Source organism: Pipra filicauda, unplaced genomic scaffold, assembly GCF_003945595.2.
Source record: "Pipra filicauda isolate LSUMZ 115617 unplaced genomic scaffold, ASM394559v2 scaffold104_size2351352_pilon, whole genome shotgun sequence".
Lineage (NCBI taxonomy): Eukaryota > Metazoa > Chordata > Aves > Passeriformes > Pipridae > Pipra > Pipra filicauda.
In genome coordinates this window covers 2,321,640-2,346,955 of record NW_024103485.1, presented here as the reverse complement: position 1 = coordinate 2,346,955, position 25,316 = coordinate 2,321,640, and the positions used below count along the sequence as shown (strand labels likewise).

Below are 25,316 nucleotides of genomic sequence, written 5' to 3'. Positions count from 1 at the left end.
AATGCAAGTTGTATGTGTATGCAGTCGAATTTTATCAAAATCCATATGTTTATGTGTTGAAGGGGAATTCTGAGGAGAAAAGAAAACATTGTAATGTTAGAAAGCAACTGCAAAATTATTAGATCAATACGCTGTCAAAGTTGATTCAGTCAAAAAAAAACCAGTTCACTGCATGTTACAGTAATTCTGCAGACAAAAGGACAAGATTTGAATTGTAGTTTAGTGCTTTTCTGAGAAAAAAAAATGCTGTTTCAGCTTGTATTTGATGATGATTAATACCTACCATATATTTGGCAGACTAATCTCGATCATTTTGTCTCCAACAGCTCACAATCACCTCCCTCAGGGCTGTGTGTGTCAGCACATTGCCTAATGATAAACTGATAGCTGGATCTGCTGTTAAATAAGATCTGCAACATGACGATGTGTCCACTTTTTATGTTTATGCATCTGTAAGTGTTACAGGGGGCAGATCTCCAAGTAAGTTCAGAAAAAGGAGGAGCTAAAAAACGCTGTGTGATGAGTAGAAATAAAATGGACACATAGTAGTGAATAATAGAATTAAAGAATGTGGGAGATTTGTCTTCATAAGCTGGTCCTTCCAAGAACTGGAGTGGGAAGGGGGTGGAGATCAGTGAGGACATCGGAAAATTCAACTTCCAAATGTTCTTGGATGCTTCTCAAGGGAAATAGGGAGCTGCAAATAGATGTGAGGACAAATGGCCGCAAGTCTACAAGAATTTTTTTCCCCCTCAGGAAATGATGGAACATTATTTTTGGGCAGCAAGCCAGCAGAACAGTTCTTACCACAGCTAGTTTGAATCACCTTAGCTATAGGGTTGAGTGTAAATGCAGATATCAGAAAAAAAAGAGGAAAAAAAAAGATACCACAGTAGACAATTGCAAGTCAGTGTCTTTTCCTTAATATCCAGTGTTGATACTATGAGTGGAAATTCATTTATGATACGCATTTAATCTTATCAGCAATTAACATTTCTGTTTTGAGTGTCCTGAGTTGATGCACCACAACAGGGCAGAAGGAGGCTCATGCCAAGTACAGCCAAACAAAGAACTGCTGAGAGGACACTACAGGGGAACCTCTTTTTTTCCTGGGGAATCTGCATGAGTGGGTGCTTCTCTGAAATGCCACAAGATGGTGAAGTTCAGGATCCTGTAAGGAGGAAACAAGGCAAAAAGCAGGACTTCAGAGAAGCACACTATTTTCTTCTGGGGTCTGCCTGGGAGAATCCCATGGCAGACAGTCCTGGAGAGAAGGGGGGCCTGGGAGAGCTGGGACTAACTCCTCCAACTGCTCTTCTGTCCTGACAAGGGAACAATCATGCACAGGTGGCCTGTATGGATGAACAAGATGTTCCTGATGACTCCAGCATGAAAATAAAACATGCAAGAGGTAGAAGCAGGGACAGGTGACTCAGGAGAAATAAAGAGACTGTGTTTGAGTGTGAAGGGACGGGGTGAGGAAAGGCAGAGCCCCGAGCTGAAGACGGGCCCTTGCAGCAACGTGCCCTTGCAGCAAAGAAAGCCAACAATATCCTGGGTTACATTGGGAAGAGTGTTGCCAACATGGTTGAGAGAAGTAATCCATGCCCTCCACTGAGCACTGGTGAGGCCACATCTGCAGTGGTGTGCCCAGTTCTGGGCTTCTTGGTACAAGAGGGACACAGTTTTATTAACAGACTGAGTCCATCAAAGCCAATGAAAAAATTGGACCACAAAAAGGATGAGAGAACTGGAATTGGTCAGTCTGGAGGAAAAAAAAAGTCTCGGGAGGATATTACCAATATGGGAGAATCCTACCCAATGGAAGATAGTAAATAAGACAGGTCTGACTCATACAGAAAATTCTATTTAAATATAAGAAAAAAGATTTTTACTATAAGAGAAGTCACACACTGGAACAGGTTACCCAGAGAGGTTGTTGAGTCTCTGTCCTTGAAGATACTCAAAACCCAACTGGAAACAGCCCTGAGCAACATGTTGTAGCTGATCTTACCTGGAACAGACAGGATGGACTGAACGATCTCCAGAAGTGTCTTCCAACTTGAGCTATTCTGTGGTTCTGTAAATGTTCTTCTGTTCTGTGATTCTGTTGCAGGAACCAAAACATTTTTTTTTCAATTTTTAAATCCTTATTTACACAGATACTGCAAAAGAGATACAAATACAGATAAAATAAGCAGGAAATGGTGTAGTAAATTAATCAGTTTCTTTAAAAAAACGGAATACATTTATATTTAATACTGAAATGAAGCAACACCAATCTCTGAAGCAAACTTACGTGATTTTCTACCACACAATGAAAATGAAAGAGTAGAGCATTCAAAATTACCCAAACCAAAAAACTTTCAAATGTAATTTCTGGAGACTGGTCTAAAACAAATTCTGAAAATTAAAAAAAAAAACCAATTACTTCAGAGTGTATTATATACATTCTTCAGTTCTTTTTATTTGGCCTCTAAAAAACTACATTTCAGACATATAATTCTCTACTCTTTGAACTCTATGTATCAGTGCTACCCGAGCAGACATACTGACTTTGACTGTTCTTCTGACACATTCCACACCACAGACAGTGCTACTGAATCCACAAGGAAGGCTGCAGTGCCATCAGATCTGGAAGTGGCCAGGTAGCCCCATATGGCTCGTGAATGAGACTTTTCAGGAAAGGCCAACCAAAGTGCAGGAATGGGAGCACAACAAGGAGTAGAGGGGTGCTGTCCGGGAGGAGCAGTTCCCAACAAAGGCTGAACACACAATTGTGGCTACTCTAGTTTTCCTTTTCAGATTAATAGACTTGGCTGCTCTGATTGAGAAATACCAGTAATGAGTGAAGGAGGAATGGATTTTATCCTTATTTAAAACACGAGGCAATTGAGATACCAAAAGGCCAGGTCACTTTTGCTAGAACATTTAAAAAAAGAAGTGACAGGAGCATTAGCAGAACCTACCGAGCCTGATTCAGTGCTTGAGCTACAGGAGAAAGGAGAATGAGCCATGTCTTGTACAAATGGGTAAAAAGGGAGAGAGAGTTTAGAGGGGAATGGGGTATATCCAATTGCCCAGAGTGCTCATGCTCACGGGAGAGCTTTGCAGATCCAAATGAATTTCAATGAAGGAGAGAAGCCAAAGAGTTGGAATAATGATGCACATCCTCTGGCACAAGACAAATTCCATAGAAAGTGCTTGCTTCTAATGTTGCCTGATGAGAAGGGACAATCAGAGCATCACTCACCACACTGAGAACAGCCCCAAGGCACTAATCATCACTAGGAAAATCCAGGCTCTTGTCACCATCCACAAAGGCATGGAGAGAGTTTGCAGAAAGATATTATGTAGCTAAACAAAACCTGGCCTGACGCAACATTAATCAACCACTGAATGTCATCACCAAAAGAAAAAAGAAAACCCGAAAAGAAAATGGGTCTCTTTGATTGTTTGGTTTGAGGGTATTCCTTTCTTCTTCCTTTTCTGTATTTATGGAGTAGTTTTTCTTACAACATCAGTTTTTCTTCCATTTTGCTTTCAAATCAGCGGGAAAAGATGTTTTTCTATTCGGCTACAATAATCCAGATCCTCCAGAGAAAAACACTGAAGCAAAACAAAATTGCCATCAGAAGAGAAACTCTATCTGATCTCCTTCCAAGGCACAACTCTTCAGATAAAATCTTAGTTCTCTATCCCATATGCACCAAAATTATATAAAGTGCTAGCTAGATACTATTTGCCAAACTAATTTAGATACTATTTTTTTTATACTTTACCAGTAATAAGTTTACTGTTTGGAAAACTACTCAAGAAATGCATTTTAGCAGTTATTGCTTTCAGAAATAAAAGGTACTGATCCACCTACCTATAAAATGTAATATTAGGAAAGGGTTGGAGAGTTTGAAGTAATTTCTTTGTCCTGAAATGGCTTAGGAAGTTAAAAACTCCAAAGCATTTCTTCACAACAAACCCCAAGATGTTAAAGCTTCTCACAGGAACTTAAGAGTACCTCATACTGGAATAGGTCCGGGTGGTTAGGACATTTGTCTAGATGGCAAGTTCTCCCATTTGAGGTTAAAACAGGAATATCATTAAAAAAGTGACTGTGCCACAGTACTTTGGTGTTTCTCCCTCTTTCCAGAGCTGAGAGATGCCCAGGAATATAAATATATGAGTTACTGTGAAATAAATTATTTGAGCTTTCTAGAATCTCCTGGATAGTTTGCTTGGAGTCCTCTGAAACCAAAGAACTGTTTTGGCTCTTGGTTATCTATTTGTAAAAATGGATAAAGAGAGGGGGGGAAAACAGTGAAAAACTATAGAAATTCCATTATTTTAGAAGCTATTCTAACATATTCATTACTGTGGTATTTGTCTAAACCAGAAAAAGCAAAAAAGAAAAATACAAAAACCAACTGAGACCTCAGTGAAGGGCAAGAAGACAGTGGTAGAACTTGTAATGAAAATAAGGATTGCAGTATGGGTGGTTTAACCATGCATCTTCCATTACAGTTCATGGAAAATTCTATGGCACAGTCTTTTAGCTTTCACTTAAAACCTTCATTACTGCATAATGCCTTACACGTAGTCGTTCATGTTTGCTACTTTATGCTTTGGAAAGTATCTAGCCCTAAGAAATGGCAAAGGTATTTCTATAGGCACGAGACCGGACTTGGATGCTAAAACAATATTGGATTTCCATGTCAAGAAAAGCATTTAGGAGTTTATTTTTCTTAAAAGATAAATTTCTCCAAGTGCTGCCACATGCAACCATCGTTTGTTCTTCCTCAGCTGTTGCAAGTTTTCTGCATGAAGCATACAGTGTGTTCAGGATTGCTCTGTTCAGCATTGCAATCTTATTTGCAGCAGTGCATTTCTTTAGAGAGTCTCAAACCCCTTTGCAAACCTGACCTACTTCTCTGTGATCTAAACCTCGGGTCAGTTCACTCACCAGTGAATTCATGTCCAATAAGGGGTGACAGCCATTTATCAGCATCCTGGTAAGTTCTGCAAATCAAGAACAATCTTGTTTAGAACCTGACAAAAGCATCAGAGACAATGCCATTATTCTTGTGAAAGACTAATTGTGCAGAGACACAAAGATTGCTATATCAAATTATATCAGCTTTTCAGGACTTCCAGTGTCATTTAGAACAGTGTTCTTGCCAGGCATAGAATTGAATACAGCAAAAGTTGTCATATTTTCTAAAGTACAATATCAAAGAAACTTCTAGTGAGCCTTCACTGAAACTGCAAATGACTGTTTTTGAGGACAGAAAACTATTTGACTGGAAATAAGAATAATACATCAGAATCAAATTTAAGAAGGCATTTTTCTTCAGTAAAGTGATACAAAAATAAGAGCAGGAGCATTTGTGTAAATCTGAACCCCAAGCAAACACTTCAGATCCACCTAGAGAGCTTCCCAGGTGATTAATCAGGCAATAACATTTCCACTTTCACAAAATGCTTAAAGTTGGCAAATACATGGTGCAGGTTGTGGGACAAACAAGCCCCTAGAGATTTCCACACTGAAGAGAGGAGGGACTGACAAGAGGTTAACAGATGCTGCCATGGGAGAAGGAGGTTTTGTCTCCTGGATCTCAGAACCAGCAGGTAAGGAAGTGGAATAAAAATCGTTGCTTCCTCTCCAGATCGGATCTGCACTTCACCAAGAGAGGGAGAAGGTGGTGTTTTCCTCTACCTCAGATGAGTTTTCTTAAGGAAAATTCCAAACTCACCCCAAAAGCAGAGGGCTCAGTCTGCAACAACAGACAAGCTGCTTCTCAAGCCTCCGTGCATCAGCTCTCAGGCCCCTTTCTGAACAATTTCATGGCAAGTTGCTGTGAGATTTGTGGAAAGCAAGGACAGCCTTGCTGAATGCCTCTTTCCTTTGTAACCTAAGCCAGAAGGGAGTACAAAGCTGATTATTAATTGCATGATGTGTTGAAACACATTTTTAAACCTCTTCCATAACTACCATTTGCAGACTCCTGGGGACAGAAAGTCCTCTGTTTTCCCACAGCAGGTCATATTTTAGGTGAAGGGGAGTTTCAAGGCTCTGAATGAGCCAGGCAAACAGTGAGATACTATGAGACTGTGCATATGCCTTATACCTGCTGTGTTTCTTTCCCTTCAGAAGAAGATGCATGTCTTTTCACATGCTGAGGAATTCTAAGGAGGATGAGAGAAGGGAAAGGCACAGCAGTTTATCACCCGAAGTCTTGTCCTTTCCCAGTGTTCAGGAGGAGGCTACAGACAAGCACTGCATTGATTCACCACAGTTTTTATGCACATCACTGTATTTTAGCCTTGGTTACAGACATCAACACTGAGTAAAATGATTACGTTATTTATCAGAAAATCTTATTGTTGTTTTTACATGCACTCAGAGAACAGCAGCACAACCATTAAATCTTCCTCCGAACACGTGCACTGGATCAGGCTTTCCTAACACCAGCATGAGATCAATTTGTGCCCTTAAAAAAAAAGTTACCTTCCTTATCTTAGTTTGAATACCCTACAGCATTATGAATGATCTTAATTACACAGCTCCCTTTACACACAGGTTCATGAATATGAAATACTCTGATTAAAGTAGCGCTGAAGTTCCATACACATTCATCTCTGGAGGTAGCTCCATCTGAGTTAATGGACTTGCAACAAGGTTCAGTTCTGCCTGCTGTGCAGAAGCACTGCCTCTCATAATGCATACAACCAACAATCAGGTGATGAAGTGACATGGCAAAGAGGAGCTCCAGCCTTCTGGGGTGAAGCAGGGTGAGCGTCATGTTACGGCTACAAAATGCCATACATGAGCTGGCTTGAGGGGAAGCAGTCACACTGCAGCAAAATAGCCCTGCTGTCATTGAGGCTGAAGTTACAGAATGTTTTTTATTCTGTGTTTCCTCCTTAAGCCACTGGATAATTATTGTGCACATCTCGCCAAAGCCAGCCATGACATTCCCAGTCACAGAGCGGAGCGTGCCAGGACCCCATCCAGCGCGGCAGGAGGACTCCTCTGCTGTGAGTCATCGCCTGCTCCTGGCTACATCTGCCACTTCCATTGTCCCAGAACAACCCTTCTGCCTGATGGCATCGTGCTGGCCCTGCCCAACGCTCCAGCAAGTGAGAAAGAACAGAGTGGATGTGACAGATCACAACCTGTGGCCAAAAGGTCCCAATGTGTTTTCAACACGGAAATAATTAATCTTTTAATAGGTGACAAGTATAAGAACCGTCCTTCTGCCAGCAAGCTCCCAGGGAGCAGCTGTGGTGGGACAAACCAGGACTTGATGTGAGGTAGAGACAACTAAGAAGTTCATGTAAAAAAGAAGGCAAAAGTCTGGCCTGTCATTTTTAGTGGTAGCAGCTTCACAGCGAACGAGAGTCAGAAAGATCTTTTTTAGCCACGGCAACCAAACTAGGGTCACAAAGTCTCTGGTAGGATGACAAAAATGGCCTCACTGAGTATGGGGAGAAACAAGCTTAACTAGGAACACAGTATTCTTTTACTGAGTGACAGAGAGAGAGCAAAGACAAATGTCTGAAGATCAAGTGTTAGATCTTCCAGCAAATCAGGCAAGTTTGTTAAATGGATTGTTATGACTCTTGATTTTGGCACGAAATTTTATCTGATTTTTATAGTAAGCCAGAGACCTCCCAAGTGCTAAAGCTGAGCAAGAGATCAGATATGAAATGTTTTGGTTTTTTCCCCCAAACTAAGCTTCAACACCAATCAGTTTTATATGTTCTACTTTCAAGTGCCAAAAACTTTTAACACACCAGTAAGCCAGGGCTCCAACAGCAAGCTCAGCTCTGGGTATTGGGATGGGGAGTTTCTTGTGTGAAAAAGGAACTCTTGGATACTATGGAAGAATTTTATTACTGTACTCTTCATTTATGTCATTGATAACAGCTACTTAACACTGTTGTAATGGAAAATAAATCGAGTTATGATACTCTGTGTCTTAGAGAAGAAGTAGAGAGACATGTATTTATGTACTATAATACCTAAATAGCAGCTGACCTGGAAGAGAAGAATTCTCATCTTGTTCTTCATGGTATGTACATGGCTTTTAAGCTCTGGGGAAGTGCTGAACCATATCTAAAAAAAAAATTGTTATTAAAGTGAACACCAAATCTTTGGTAACACAATCTGTCTCAGAGAAGAGCAGAACGAATTGTCATGAATTACTGTTTGCCTGCACACAGCCTCATGTGAGTTGTGTCCCGATTCCACCAAAAGTTTTATCTGCTTGGGTAAAAGGGATGGGGAGAAAGATTGTATTATGCATGCCTCAAAAATCTGAAGCCGCCATGCCTAATAAATGACAGTATTTCTGAAATTGATTGCTATTGTTCCAAGCATATCCCTATTCTCTTTTCTTTGACAAGAAATGTACTTGTACTTTGTATTTTCATAGCTGAGCGAGTGCCCCAGGGGCACGTACAACTTTCCTATTTATTTATTTATATTTTAACACCAAAAAAAAGTTAATAATCTTTTGACAGAACAATGACCTGCCATAACATTACTGGGAAAGGCTCGGCTTCAGGCCTTGTGAAGAGATTACATTTTTACTGGCCTTGGAATCAATTGTTTACTTTCAAAGGGAAGAAAACACAACCTGCTTCCAAAGGTTAAAAAAATGTAACAAAATAAAACTAAATAAAACAGAACATAATATGAACATGCTTAGACCACCCAAAATGCCCTGACATCTTCCTGCTGTGTGAACACTGCTGCTTTGACAGAGAGTGAAGGAAGGTGCATTTACATTTTACTACCAGCTAGTAGGTGTGGGCACTGTGCCACATCAACCACAGGTACTCATCCAAGGAGCAGCTTCCCATTGACCTGAGAAAGTCCAGAAACATTTCCCATGGGGAAATCCTCAAACACTACATTCTCAAGGAGCACACAGCTGCCACCACAGCAAGCAGAGACACATAAGAGAGACAAAGAGAAGGGCAAGAAACTGTGAGAAGAAAAGGGGAACACACTGTTTGGATGAGAGTCCAGAATCTGTCTGGATGTTCAGAACTGACAGTGGACTGGGATTTGCCACTAGTTTTCATTCCCACAGAAAGTGAATAAATCAGCTCCAGCACTCAAGCAACTCATCCTTCCTCCTCCCAGAACTCCTTTCACAGTTGTCACGCTCCTGTGTTCCCTGGGCTTCATCAGCCACTTCACCACTCCCTGGTCTCATCAGACTCATGCCAGACTCTTTTCCCTGTCTCCATATCTACTGGTGTAACTGAGTAGCTCGTATCCATCTTCTGACTTATCATTCAGCTACTCTGTGTCTCACTGCTGTGCACAGAGCTCTAGACATCACTGGCAAGTGAAGAACACAAAGCAGAAACTTGAGCTCTGTGGAGGCCTGTTTGTTTTGGCTGTCGCTGTAGTTTTTTATTAATAAATGCCTCCTGGTAGACTAGACTCCATTTATCATGACATATGCTATCAAGCTTATGTTCTTATACAGTATTTATTACAAAATTTAAGTTGAGCACAAAACTATTTCTCTCTCTTCCCAGGCAGTGAGAAGGGTGGTTATGTTATTTTAATTCATTTGCTTGTCTTATGTTATTATTGAGAAGCTTTCATTAAGAAATGATCTCTGTGTTTTATTTTGAAAACGTGAATTTTGTGGCTGCTGTGGTCCTTTCCCATTGGAGAGAATTTCTCATCCATCTGCACATTAATAATTCCCGAACTTCTTTTTTTGCTCAGATCTCCCACTGTGGATTTTTCCCAGACCTCTTTAGCTACTTCCCTTTCCAGCCTTGCCTATCTGATTGGTTTGATGCTTGCTTTCACACACCACATGCTGTAATCAAGAGGGCTGCTAGATTAGCCCAGCCAAAAAAAAAGGAAATATCCATTTCTATGCCTGCCAGCACCTCCTCCAATATTGCAACTGAACCCTAACTCTTGAGAAATCCTGTTTAGGATTACAACAAAATCTTGGGAGAAAACACGCATCTAATCTAATTTGAGGGCATGAAAAATTCAGACTAGCTTCAGAAAGAGGAGCCAAATATTGTGGTAGCTTTCCAAATGAAGCCTCTGTTTGGGAAAAAACAGGGTGCATTTCTTACATGGGGTCTGATATCTTGCAAGGGTTGTATCAAGCAGATGACTGGTCAATACAAAGCCCAGATTTCTGCACAACTTTGCTGGCTAAAATGCATGAGAAGTGCAAGCACATGTGCAAGCACAATGCAAGATGTGCAAGCACATCTCATGACTACCTAATGTTAGTGACAGCATTCTAACAAAATGAAGCAAGAATGAACACTTTGTGGTCTCAGAAAGACCTGCGTTTACAGAATAGCAAGGCCTAGATTTGGTCAGAATGGGCAAAGTTGGTAGATGTTACATATTGAGTATATAGTACCATTTCTTAACATGAAGCTCTTTACCACCTTCTTCTTTTCCCTTCTCAAGAGAATTTTAGTAAAGGTATGGTGCAAAATTTTGTTTTGAGTAAGTTCTATTGTGCTGAGCCAGCTTGATAATTTTAATGTTTACTGTCTCGCTTCACAGGTCCTTACATTCACAGTGATTTATACAAAGTGTTCTGGTTTGTATCTCTCACAAACTGCTTTAATACTGCACTAGGTAAACAGAATGTCATCAGATTTCCAGTCCTTCCTGGGTAATTTTCCCCAGTTATGTAAATGTTTATCTTAATTCTACTTCTTCCTTTGCACTTTTAAAAAATGTTTTTGCTCCTTCTCCATGCTGAGGCAGTGTGATAACCGCTGGGCAGAACTGAGACAAAAGAATACCAGGGCTGGATGCCAAGGAGCAAGGCTGCAAGTACCCAGCCAGCACCTTAGTCTTTGATTGCCAGTTTTCCAAGAAGGCATAAAGCAGTGCAGAGATCTTGTTTAGACCCAAAACTTCCAAATGCACCTATTAGAAAGCTCCAGGGAGGTAATTCAGCAGCCCATCCCCTTGTGTTTATGTAGTAGAACTACTTGCTCCTGTAAACATGTCTACAGGTGTGCCAGGGACGTATACATGGCAGCAGAAGTTGAGATCAAGCCTTGACTCCCCTGATTATTTTTCCCACCATGTAACCTGTGTTGTGTTTGGCAAACAAGCTTCTGGGGAAAGGGAACAGCATGTAAAGTGCTGGCAACAGCATTCTGTTTGATATGCATAAGTTAATTAATAGAAAACAGCTCGTGTCAACAATGTTTACATTTCTCATGCTTTCTCTCTTTAAACACTTGAACTGAACTATATAAAAAGCACTTTAGAATCTACTGTGTGTATAAAAAAAATCAGTACTCTTCTAATAAATTTAGGTTTGCCAGTGTACAGAGTTGTTGATAGGTTGGGGATCATTTCCATAGCCAAGTAGTGAATCTAACTCAGTAGAAGACACTGAAACTTCAGTACTTCCTTCCAGACAAGCCCTGCTTTCTTTCCAGCTCACAAAAAAATATAAGATATGGGACCAGATAACTACAGAAATCCACAGATTTCAGTGGGCGGAATTCTTAAGATAACCATCTTATTTCAGCAGACTTTGAAAATAAACACTAAATGAACAATTCATCTTGCAAGAGGTTGACACATTCTTCTTTCGGCTTGGAAAACCAAAATTCTACTTGCTCCTACTCTAAGTGATCCTTGTATCATCCCTTTGTTTGGGCACCCATTTGCTACCAGCTTCAAATTCAGTCAGCCAAATGCATGCAGCTAAATGGACACACATTTTAGTAGCACAGATAAATTCCTCCTTAATTGCTCACACTTTCTACCTTAAGTCTCTAAATATGGACTACGTAAGCCAGAAGCCAACTCTGATTTGACAGGATTTGATGGTTTGTTTCTCCAAACAGGCAAAACACGATCTTATCTCCCTCTCTTATGACTATATAAGGAGTATAAAGAAAAAGGGAACAATCTCTGAGTTAAGCTTCTACACAGTTATTTTAATTTTGTGAATACCCAAACCCACTTAATCATGGAAAAGTCAGAGTAGGTACCACAGCACTCAGTGTTGGCTCATCACAGCAGCTGTGAGAGATAACACAGTGCTGTGCACACCGTGGGAGTCTGGAATCAGGGACTTTCTGTATAGGATTTATGCTGATGCGAAGCAAATGAACTGCTCAGCCTGGATGAACTTAACATCCCCGTGGTTCAGCTCACACAGAGGTAAACCAGAAATAACAGTAGCCAAGCAGAGCCAAGTCAGACAGCAAGGCTTTCTGGGCCAGTACAATACACAGACATCCCAAGCTGGAAGAGAAGACAGCGCACGGTGCCACAACCCAGGACTGAACTACACCCGGACCAGCGGGTGCTTCTCCATGACAAGTGCCTTCAGTAAAGCAGTCATGGATAAAAAGAAGCAACTATAAACCCTAATTAGAGGGGACACTTCCCTTTGTAGCTTCACTGCACTTCCTGGCGCTCTCGAGCATTTTTGTAGTCCCGGTGGATTCCCTGTTCTGTTTTTGCCTTCTACTAGTAATAACCATAGAAAATGAGAAATGAGGTATGTAGTTGACCTTACCAGGTAAAATGGTGGCTGAAGTAGAAGCCAGAGGTTATTTATGACCTCCTCCATCAGGCCAAGAAGAAGTTTTCTACAAATGCAGGACTGAAGTTAATCTATACTTTTTTTCCTCCAGCTGCAAGGCAACTGCCATGCTTTTGTCATTATACAGGCTTTGGCCAAGTAAGAAATGGCAAGAAGAACTGGCAAGGTCAAGGACAGAGAGACAGAAGGAAACAGATTTAATTTCACACCAGCTTATTTCCACAAATTGTAGAAACAGTAAAGCAAACATGAACATTATTTCCACTGCGTATGATATGGAACTACTTGGACCGTCTCTCAGAGGGAAAAATACTGAAAACATCTTCAGGGTTGAGCTGAACAAGTTCATTGAAAGTTAATGGGACTCATTTTCCCAAGCCCCTTGGGCACTTAAGAGAAAAAATCTTACAATATGCATGTCTTCTGCTTGTTGCCAAAAGGAATTAGCTGCTTCTAAAGACCGAGAATACGCAAAAAGTTAACTCAGTTTTCAGTCTCAGCCTGACTGATTCTTCTCCTGCACCTGGCACAGTCACTCACTTCTAGGAACAGTAGATTTAAAATCTTCCTGTTTTATTCAGCACCACCCTGATCTCTTGTATTCACAAGCACAAAGGTGGGTACAAAGTGCTTGAAACGATGGCTGGGTCTGGCAGCTGAACTGGCTTTTCCTTTCTTCCCACAGAGGGATTTACAGCCTGGCTCCTGTAAGAACAGGCACATGCACACCTGTTGTAGCCTTCAATTTGTATGCTTACCTCACACATATACCGTGCCATCACAATGCACAGACCTCCTGAGAGCATACCTGGAGCCTTCAGTTGAAAGGTGGTGGAAATGGAGACATTCCAGCTGCATGAAGTAAATACAGAATGGTGCTGTCTTACCCACACAGCCAACACCACCTCTTCTGTTGCTAAAGAGGGGGAAAGGGAATCTGAAGGGCATTATGTCAGAGGGGTGAATTAAAAAAAAAAAAAGAAAAAAGAAAGAAAGTTGAGCACAGCAACACTTGGAAATTTTTGAGGTTTCCAAAGAATGGGATTGAGCTTTCTGATTCAGGTTAAACCACCCGATTGAGGTTAAAAAGTTACTGTCTCCTCAAAGGGAAGGTGCATTACAATATTTTATACATGAAAGTTGTTGAATTTTGCTTAGGTTTACATGCATAAAAAGTATAGGTGGACATCATCCCAAGGATACATTTTTCTCCCCAAGATGCCAATTTTGAGATCAAATATGCCTTGGATTACGCTCTGAAGCAAAGGACCAAGAAGAATTTCTCTCTCAATATTCCTGCAATACAGACTATAAGTGATGCCTGAGTAAATATTCATTCACTGATGTGACTAGCCAGAAAAGAATAAAAACCAGGTAGATCACCCCCAACAGCTCTTCACTATTGCTTTCCTCCAACAAAACCAAAACAACTAGCACCAGTATTCCTCTTTCACCAGAACAAAATCAAGTAATTTCATTTATTCATAGGAATCCATTATGATCAAAATGTCCAAGGTAGTGTAGGGTTTAAAAGAGTGGGACAGAAAGCAGAAATGTTTACCTACCACCTCTTCTTCCACCTCTGCTGAAGTCACTGACCCCCAGGGAATGTTTTAAGGACAAGGAGTTTTTCTCTTAAATTGAGTGACTTAATGCTTTGTGGGTTCTTTCCTTACAATTGCTGGTAACTGGCCTATCTGGAGCTGTTGTTATTTCATGCATACAAAGGAAAAGCATTACAAATAAACTAAAACCAAAATAAAGCACATTATTACAGGTTTGTACTTTACTTGATTTCCAAATATCAGGTTTTAGAACTCAAATAGGCTATAATTATTTTCTTCACAGTTTGTTTTTTTAAATAAGTCACTGCTTTCTTTCATTAAAAAAACATCTAACCATTTGATATGCAAAGTGCTTTTGACTGGGTAAAGTAGTTATTTTTACCTTCAGTTTTAGAGGGAAAAAAAATTTAAAAGGAAAAAAAAAAATCTCAAATGGATTTTAGCCTAACTGTGAGGAGCTGAAACTCTGGCTAGATAAATAATAGGAAAAGGCATGTATCAAACCTACATTTTTTTACCTCTTTCCAGCCTAAAATAAATCTTTCGCCTCTGGACTCCTCACTGTTCTCACTGCTGATATGGACAACCTATTCAAAACCAGCTCCTCAGCATGTCCCAGGCCTGCTGGCCCTTCCTGCTGCTGTAAATCATCCATGTCAGCACACACAGGAGGGAGGCAGGGAGGGCAGCACTGGCCCAGCTGGTTTCCCTGGGCAGCGTGGGACCTTCCCAGCAACTCCGTACCTCTCCCGCTTCGGTTCCCAGTGTGAGAGAGCTTGAGGGAACATGGCCAGAGTGTTGCTCTATTTCAGCTATTCTTGGCCATTGTATCAGCCTCTTGGGGCCATAGGAAGTGTAATGTAATGCTGTTCTAAATTTATGTCCCAGGCTGGACAAAGATTAGGGGAAGTTTTCAGGTCTTCCACTGTGTTTTCAGCTTTGTTTCCTGGGGCAGGGGAAAGGAAAGGGAGAAATATGGACTAGAAGGTTAAATTATTTTAACCTGAAGAAGGCAGAAAATATGGATCTCCCAGCAGCATGTTTGAAAACTGATTTTTAATAGGGTGCCTTTCATTTTAATGGGAGTTCCAGAATTATCTCTTTAATCCCTATCTACAAGACACTTCTCCCCCACCTTTCTCCTCCTGCTTCTGAATAAATCCATGCATAAGAACCAGGAGGACATGCATCTCTGAAAACTAACAGAGGATGAGTAACAGTGGCACCAGTCAAATGAAATTATGTGTTCAACAAGATCAGCTCAAATATATATTGATTAAATGAGTCTTTATCTTCCCATAGCTCTAAGTAGGAAAACATTAAATTCAAGGTGAAGCAACTATCTGTCAATGGCAAGCTGCCTGAAAAGGTTAATTGTGAGAAAATGTTATCTATGACCAACAGGCACTTATTCTCTCAACATTTATGCTGTTTAAGTCAACAGCAATTGCTTCAAGCTGGGATCTGGAGAATCCCTATAAAAAGAGTGCTTACACATTGTGGATTTCCCATAAAATTGTTTCTGACCAGGCTCTGGAACATGAATATTCACGGCATACTTGGACAAGGTGATATGTGCCAGGCTTTATACAGCACTACAGAGAATCTAGAGATGTACGTTTAATAACATAATGAAGCTTGAAATTTACTGTAACTTTAATATTGAAGGATTTAAAAAGCAATTAAATTGCTTTAAAATAGCAGAGAGTTTATGGGAATGCAATATGGATTGGAACAAACAGGCCTAAATCAACAGTGGTTTGGAAGTCTAGTAAGAACTAAAACTATGGGAGGTAATTCAGGAACAGATGCATCAAATTAATTCCAGTAATACTGGAGTGTTAAAAATGGCAACAGAAGCCAGCTTTGTTCAATAGAATGGAAAAATAATCATCCTTTCTCTCTCTTTCCGCCCCCAAGGAGTTGGATTTTCCCGGCACAGCCATTCATTGGTGGCAGCAGATGCACCAAAATGTTTGGCACCAAGAAACTGAAGACAAATAAAAAACATACATGGGGGAAACAGAGGAAAAAGCCCCACAACATAAAAAAAAAAACCAAAACAAAACAAAAAAACTACAAGTGTAGGTAATGCAGAGAGGTGAAGTTGCGTTTCATGTTTTACACTGAAGCCTTAAAATAGGTAACACACTTGGAATGGTGAAGTAATGGTTAGTACAGCATGGCTAACACATAGTCAAGGTTAGGAATGGGGCAGCTCTGAGGCTAGAAGCAGTTTTATTTACCTTAAGAACATCCTATACATTGAGATAACATTTCAGTTATCATGTACTCCTGGTTCCCAAAATTAGTTACGTAGATGTAGCTTCTTACCGCTACCGGATCCTCTCTGTCACCCACAGCTCTGAAGGGCAGACAGTGCTTTGAAGCATTCCATATTCCTATATACTGGACATATATATGGCATAAATAGTTGGTTTGAGGAAAGTTAGGATTTGGAGATCAGGATTTGAAAGTTAGGATTCTCTCTCTTGTGGAGGAGGAGACTGCTGATGACTGAGGCTTTTATCCAAAGGTCTCCAGTTCCTCCTCACGTTCACTACACTGAAACTGCTTCTCAGGTTATTCGTTCACGCCACAGCAGCAAGTGTGGGGTCACACAGCAAAACTACAAAGCTGTGTATTTAGGAGGAAATGAAAGAGGACCGTGTCTCGGAGGCTTCTGTGGAGAGTACACCAGTTACTCGTAGTAATTTCTAGTCACAACTGGAAGTGGATGGGCAAGTCACAGTTTTTTCAGGGAATTTATCACTTTTCTCAAGAATTGCCTGTGAACAGACTGTGACTTTTATTAATTTGCCTCCAGTTGGCAAGAATACACCAAATATTTTCTCTGAATGAATCCTGGCCAATGGATTGCTCACAGACTCATGTCTGTTCTAATTGCTTCAATATTCCTGCTTTGACGCTCAAGCTGAGGAGGCTCAGATCAAGTCCTAGTTACAACAGATAGAGTTTCATTCCTCAAGTAATGATAAATTTACCTTTTAGACAGAAGATAGCCATAGAAATCTTCCCCTCATTTAAAACAAAGCAAAGCAAATCGGAAACAGATCTCTGGCACTGACAGAAAGGCAGGGAGGAAATAGAGAAAATATTGATTAATGAGATTTATTTGTGCTGCTGATGGCGATCAAAGGGGAGGGAATGCAATGCATAGCACTCACCATTGCTTTTAAAACCAAAATTCCTTTGATGTGCAGCTCAATATCCGGCCATTATGGGAATTAAAAGAAAAAGCCATGAGAACATTATTAATAAAGGTTTAAACTGAACAGCTTCAGGCACACCAGGCACATAGTACCAAGGTTTTTGCTTTTTAAATGACCAGCTGGTGAATAATTATAATAAATTATGTCTAATTCTTATTTGGTTTAGTAAACAAAGCCTCTTGATGCAAACAGGAGTATAGTTTCCATACAGAACAGCCTGCATTTTTGCAGTCTATAAACATTTAAGCACAGAGAAAAAAACCTCCAGAACAAAGAAAAGGCTCCCTAAGAGCAGAGTGGCTGTGGGGACTGTTCCCAGCAGCACCACTACATTGCACTCAGCAAGGAAGCAGAAGTGTCACACCACTAAGCGTGTGGGAAGGATTTACAGCTTTGCACCCCCCTCTCCGAATTGCTCCCCGCACGTCTCTGCCAGCCTCTCCTTTGCCTCTGTGTGAAGGTCTGACTGGATGCTCAGGTACCCTTTGGAGGCTGTTCAGCCCACCAAACCCAGCTCCAGTCCCCTCTGGTGTCAGCCAACCTGCCCCATTGCAGCTGGTGCTGACAAGAGCTCAACACCCTTAGCCCAGAAAGGGCCACCCCTCTGGTTTTCCCACCCTTTGTGGGCTCTGTGGAAGTTTCCTTCACAAGCAGGGTGAACTCAAGGCTTCTTACAACCCGGCAACCCACTGCCTCACCAAAGGCTGGAGCTGACCCCACCTGCAGCCCCTGTCCATAAGCTGATTGTGCATTCCCCTGCCATGAGAGACACCCCTCTTACAGGCCTTTGTCACAGCAGTGGTGTCCCTCACATTGCTCCGTGAAAGTCCTGGCACTTATTCAGCCACATAAAATGCATATGATTACTTTGGAAGGTGCTATGGATCAATATAAGATTGCTGTTGTGTTTTTTTTTTTTAAACCTGCCTGACAAGCAACAGGAAAAGATGCAGAAGGCAGCAGATATTTTAAAGCCTTCTGAAAGATGGCTTCCTGAAGGATATTAAAGGGCAAGAGGAATTTAGTTTTAAAACCTCCGTATAAGAACAGCTTCATATTTTTAACAGACTTATCGAAGAACCAGGAGCTTCACATGTAAAATGAACACGTTACAAAGTAAAAGTTTGACAGGCATTTTGCCACCTTAAAAATTACTTGACACCACCTTAAGTTTTGCCTCCTCGACTGTTAATCACAGATTAGTCTTTGCCTATAGAAAAATAAGCTCCTTTTTTGCTGCATCTCTATTGATGCAAAACACCAAACTTCATCTTGCAAAAAAAAAAAAAAAAAAAGTGGAGGGTTTTGAAGAGGACCCATCCCATTTGTCTAACAGTAGCACATATTTTTCACATTTCATTTTTTTATCATGAAAAAAATAAGAATTAAAAAATTGTAAGCAAATAATAGGATCCCTTGTAAACCAAACCACTTTTAATTACTTTTTTTTTTACAAAGATGATCTCACAGCTCATTTGACATATTGAATTGGTCAATACTGGCAATATAACAGTGCACTGTGTCAGGACTAGTGCTAAGTTGCAGCACTGAGACTAAGACGATCATAAGTGGAAGGAAACTAATAATGAACTAAATAAAATGCAATACAACTCATTGTACTGCATGGTAGAACACAGGGAGAGCATCCAAAGGCTACAAAATCAGTTCATTGACTGAAAAAAAAAAAAAAGCTATTAAACTACCAGTTTAATACAAAGTAATATTCTTAATATATCGAGCAGGGCAGCACAAATCCTTTCTTGTTCAGCATTTGAATCAAAAACGTATCTTTGAAAAACATATCATGATGAAACTGTAAGAAATCAAAGTATCTTACAGGGTTTACGGGGGTGAGTGTTGGTGGGGAGAGAGAGAGAAATCTGGTTTGTGTCAAATGAAACATTCCATACAGTTGAATAAGAAACTCTTTCTTTAAGGACCAAGAAAAACAAAGCAAAGAAAAAGTTACATTTGAAGTTCTCATGATTGCTTTGCTTTCACAGAAGAACAGAGGAACTACAGGATGCTGAAGACTGAGCTTTATGCCTCTATTTTCCTAATCAGGTGTGAATACTATCTTCTCAGGTTCTTACCTAAGCATACGGTAGTACTGCATGGACACTTTTGTTTCTCCAAAGAATATAATTTTGTTTGGCCTAACTAATTGCATGGTTTTTGTGGAAAGAGAATATATCATAAATGGAATAAATATACTCGGCAAGGAAGTTCTGCCATTGATTCATTCAGGGAACACGTAATACTGAAGTGGAATATCTCCAGCAGGATGACCAACCACATGACTGTGGGACACAACATTAAGGTTATAAACTCCATGAGTAAAAGCTGAGGGGAGTCCACCCTACACTGTCTACTTCTGTCTCCACATTAGCAGCAAGAGAGAAACTGTTGCCACCCTAGTCTTCCTTCCCTGTCAAGATTAACTTAAAAAATCTAGAAAAGGTGCATAATTTTCCTCCATGATTTAATAATTTCCTGTCCTTTCCCTCAGAAGAGAGATTCTGATGTCAATAATCCTCACATAAGTCCATAAGTCCCTTCAGAGAAGTTAGCTCTGATTTTCCAGAGTCATCAGAGGCAGGTAGTGACCCAAAGCACCACACCAAGGGAGTGTTTTTTCTCACAAAGTGCTGGTGCAGGAATGAGCAGGGTGTGCCCTGAATCTCCACAGTGACTTTATTTCCCTTCTTGGAAAAGCATGACAGTCTTGCAGCATGATACTCATGCAGGGCTGAGGAAGCTCTCTTAGCCATGGCTTTTATAACATGTGAGATCCCTCAGCAGCCTGAGCAACCAGAAAAGGCCCTAGATCATGTCACTGCTTCTGAAAGATCCTGGGGACGCAGCAGGAAATTACACACACATTAGTTGAAGTTGACTTTAGAACAAAACAAGCCATTAGAACAGCTTGATTAATGATGGCCAACCAGGCTTCAGGAAAAAGGAGTTCACGTCTTGCTGACTGGCTGGGGTTCTCACGGGGGATGTTGGCCAGGGTACACACACGGAGGGGGGGATAGCATTTCCTGAGACACTCAGAAAACATGTAACAAACTTCACAGGAGATTAATGTTTCAGCTGCAACAAATGTCTTGAGAAGCGGGGACAAGTAGAAGAAGATATGTCTCCATCAGCCGAAAATTGGCTACGGAACAGAAAAGGGAGTCACCCTAAGGCAGATAATCACTGGCTGACAAAAGAAAGGCAGAGTAGCTGGTTGCAGTGGGGCTGCCATTTCATTAGTCTCATTGGAATGCCCTTCAAAGCAGCTGATAGCTGTTCCTGCCAGACAGAGCTGTGGAAAAGGTCAGTGTGTCAACCCTTGATTATTTTAGTCCAGGAACACTCTATTACTCCTAAAGTATCTGTGGCATATTCTTCCTTCTCACTCTCCCTCATGGACAGAAACAAATGAGAAAACCATTTCAGTGCAAGACATAGGTGGTAGTACAGAAAGGGCAAAAAGACAAGCCTGCAAATAGGATAGGCTGAGGTGGGGAAAAAAAGGCAGGTAAAAGAGGCAGCAGTCTAACTGACCTGCTCAAAATTGTCAGTCAGAGGACAAGTGCTAGATTGGAATAGTTGCAAGAAATGGGACAAACTTACTTTCACAGGATGGATTAACTCTTGTGATAGAAGTTGCCTGCTGCTCATCACACCCACCTGGGTTTACATTTGCCAAGAAAGACTTCTTTCTGCTCTCCCAGGTATTGTTGTCATCTGCTCTTGGTCTGAGTCTCAGGGGGTGATGAACTCTCCCTAACCCCAGAGAATCCCCAAATGATGTATGGAGGGGTGGCAGCTTTACATTCCTCCCTTGGTCACTGTCATTCAGCTATGTATCCAGTCATGACTGCTAAAAACATATTTTTAAAACACTAAGTGAGGGCCCATGGCATGCTCTTCCTCCAATTCAGTTCTTTGATGGTACTGTATTTTCCCTCCACTTCACACTGAAATCACAAATAATGTATTTTGGTTCTCTAATGGGAACCTGATTTAGCAGGCACAGGCAAATTTTTCTTCTCTCTCAGTTAGTTCATCTTACTTCAGGCCTTATTAGGTGGGATTTCTCCTTTTATTTCAGAACCTCAGCCCAGTCTTCACACTTCACTAGGTACCCTTGTCTTTCTAGCCTCAATGAATTCCCTGCCTATTAGGATCTTTTTCAGCTTTTTGCATCATTTCATCCAAATAAGTACCTGAATAATTTGACAATTTCATCTCTGGCATTCACAGAGGTCAAACTCAGTCACCTGGAGTAGGCTGCTGTAACATTAGACTGAATGTAACACAATCATTTTCTCTTTAATAGTTACATCTTTTAATGACATTAAACTCACCGCTATTTCACTCAACAGCTTCCTTGGGCTTTGAATCAGCTCCTCCTGGAATGACAGAAATAACAACATGATCCTTACAAGTACAAACACCATGTGAAAAACACAAACTGTAGTTTCTTTGAAGCACTATGAAGTTTTTGGGTTGCATGTGTGTTTGTACAATATAATTAGAAGCTTGTATGCCCCTCATCATGTGTTACTGTCAGAAAAAAAAGTCAAGAGTTACAAAAGAGCTGCACCACAGAAATAAATAAAGCAAAGGTTCACGTTACTCCAGTGATCACTCTTTGCTAAACAGATTTTTTCAGTTTACCAGACACATTTGGTCTGTCATAAATATATCACTGAAATAATAAACGAATGGCTTTTCTATTCCTAATAGGCTTTAAAAAAAAGCCTATTAGGCTTCTTTCTGAAGCAAAGTTATTCCTAAATGATGATAATGGCATCCTTATCCTGCGTTTTTTTCTCCACATTTCTTATTGCAGAAAAACAATTGCAACCTATTTTGTTTAAGTTCCTTAAAACAACAGCAGCCCTTTCACAACTTCTCTCACATTTCTAAAACTATTTGTCTTAGCCCAATATCAGCCACCCTTGAAATGGTTCATTTTTTTCCTATAAGATGTACAAAAGAATTTTAGGAAACATCCCCAGGCATTTAGGGCTTGATTCACAATCAGTTGAAACCGAGTGGGTGGCTTCATCATCCACCAAGTCAATATTCTACACATACCACTATTACATTGGAATACCTACAAAAATCATGGCTGTCAGAGCTCAGTGGATTCACTTCACTGAAGTATTTTTAACTACACTGTTAAAATGTCACTGTTTCTAAACATTTTTCAACTTCTTAACTGCAAAGTTACCTTTCAATACAAGTTTTCTTATTCTAGTATTTGTACTGGGTTGGGTTTTTTTGGTTTTTTTTTTTCATTTTGGATGTATAGCTTTATATTTGTTCAAGTTGCAAATTATTAAATTGATTGCCAGTAATAACAATAACAAACGACGAGTCTAAACATGAAGTGAGCAAAGCAACAATTTATTTACCAATTATAAGATTGTGCATTTCCTGGCTGATGAGACTATTGTAACAGACTTTCTGCAAGGGTGGCTAATTTTCACTGCCAAATCTGGAAAAAAAAGATGATGAAAAACATTGGGGGTTTTCGGTTTGGTGTTTTTTTAATAACTTAAAATTAATTTCAAACAGAAAAAAAATGTACTGTTTCAGTACATTTTGAGAGTGAACACTGAGTTCTTTGTCAATTTGTTCAAATCCCTTTTCTTCATTCCTACTACAGAGCAAAAAACCACACCAAAATCTCAGACACAAATAATTGCAAACATAGGCCAGAAATATGACTCAAGTTTTGCAAAAGATGTCTCTGTCACTCAAGGACAGTTGTCCTAATCTTAAATTCTGTTTAGTGACATTTGCCACAGCAACTCAGGAAGCAAAATGTCTCTCTAGGGATGTGAGTCTGTGCTTTTCTGGCATCTCCATCACCTTTCTCTGCTGGGACCTCACAGCTGCCCAGTTTGACCCCAAAGAAAGAGTGCCAGGTATTGTGGGCATATGAGTGAGGTGTAGGGGGACACAGTGATAAAACTCACCCTGTGGGCAACCTGCAGCTACAGCATAAAGGTACCACCTTGGCAGGAAACCTCAGGGGAAGGTGACCACTCCTGCAGTACTTCCCACCTTCAACTGTTCCAGGAAAACACAACTGACTGACAAATTAAGCCCAACATGAACGTGCTGAGATGAATTTCCTTTTATAAGTTCTGCAGTTTATGTGAAAAGACAAAACAATTTGCATCTTACTTTTCATTTGGGACCAGGGCACTCTGTAAAGGGGAATTGAAGGCACGTGCAATTTCCTTCTTTCTTTTCTCCTTCTCTCCACCCCCTACCTCCCCCTCCCCCAGTCATAAGAGTTTTCATGTGTTTTCAGACTCTCCTTTTGTTCTACTACAATAAAATCCCCAAGTAATTGCCAGGTCAAATGTGCTCTGTCTTTCTTCCATTAGTGTAACAGCTGGTGCTTGCCTCTTAAAATTCCTTTACTGTCAGCAAACACATGCCTTCCCATTTGAAGAATTTCTAATTTGACTTTCAGTTCCAGTCCTTTACTGTTCTCTCTCGAACTTACTTAGAAGGTTCGATGGGTCCACATCAAAGACAGAGATTCAAATGTCCTCAGATGATGTTCAGATCTAGAAACAAGTATCATTAGATTCCTTCCCCTGATGGGTGAAATGAAAATATGAATGAGACTAAAAAAAAAAAAAAAAACCAAAAAACCAAAAACCCAGATGCCTGCTGTTTCTTGCAGAAATTTCGATGCTGACTCATATCTCATTTTTCCAGTAGAAAATTCATGTTGCTCAAAAAACCCCACAACCAACCAATCCCACAACATCTCTGTATTTCTTCAGTAAATTTCACATCCAGCAAAGGACTTCAATTCATGCCAAATTCTCAGTGGGCAAGTAATAATACCTGATAACCTTTTTATGTCTCTTGGAAGACAGAGCCATTGTCACCTCCTCGTCAAAAATGGCACTAATTTAGATGTTTTCCAAATGGCTTATAATTTGCTGGAAGGATTGACTGTTCAACACAGGATGCACTTTTTAATGGAATGACCAAAAAGAACACAGAATAAAGGCAAACAAGCAAGGAAAAAGTTATAACCTAGAGACCAAGAATCTACAAGTAACTGTTAAAAATGCTCTTGTCTTTTAAGATAGATAGGGCTTAGGTAGATCCCCTAAAATAGTAAAAGGTACATCATCAATGATAACTGCTTTTTTAAGGTTAGAACTGAAGTCTCTTGTCATTCTGATAAAATTACAGAAGAAATTTGAGCTTAACAGGTGCCAAGAAGCCTGGGGTTCCCTGACTGCTCTCCTTGGAGGCAAAGCACAGCACCCACAGGGCAGCAGGATAGAGACCAAAGGAAGCTTTCAAACACCCCAACTCTAGGTCGTTGGATTTCTGTCTGGAACATCATTAAGACAGCCCAAAACCTAAGTTAGAACTTTTCTGGACTTTACCCTTTTACAGGCTACAGTGCTGCTAGGAGTCAGTCAAGTACTCAGTGGCATTGCCTACACTGTCACATTCCTTTATCACCTTCCTAAGGACGTGGATTCAGGTTCTTCCAGAGATTCTCCAGAGTGTCTTTGTCATGTCCAGGAGCAGACTTTTGGTAGCCACTTTATATTATTTCTTTTCACACAGCATAAAGGGACAGAACACACCTCAGTCAGTCTTTAAAAGTTACTTCAGAGTATATTCAGATGGGATAAAAACTCAAAAGATCCAAAGTCATTATTGACCATGGGTTAACCCAAACCCACTGAGGCAACACGGAATAGCAGAATTCACTGACTTTGGTGAGCTTTGGTTCAGGCTGCACACACCCCTTTAATGACATTTTCTATTTCAAAGTATTACAGCTATTTCAGCAGATGCCCAGCATCTGTGGGCTTGATGGGGTGCTAATCCTATTACAAGGTGATGATTGGAAGCCTATAGCCGATACTTCCAGATGGTTTTAG

At 40.4% G+C, this 25,316-nt stretch overlaps 1 long non-coding RNA gene across 1 annotated transcript; it reads right to left on the bottom strand.

The window, feature by feature from the left end:
• Positions 1-2,148: 2,148 nt before the first annotated feature.
• On the bottom strand, positions 2,149-22,879 carry LOC114001916. The gene is made up of 6 exons (XR_003545699.2): positions 22,797-22,879; positions 21,741-21,785; positions 8,036-8,113; positions 5,748-5,906; positions 4,958-5,013; positions 2,149-2,165 (listed from the first exon to the last, which is right to left on the bottom strand). It is a non-coding gene; the product is annotated as an uncharacterized LOC114001916 (long non-coding RNA).
• Between the last annotated feature and the right edge of the window lie 2,437 nt (positions 22,880-25,316).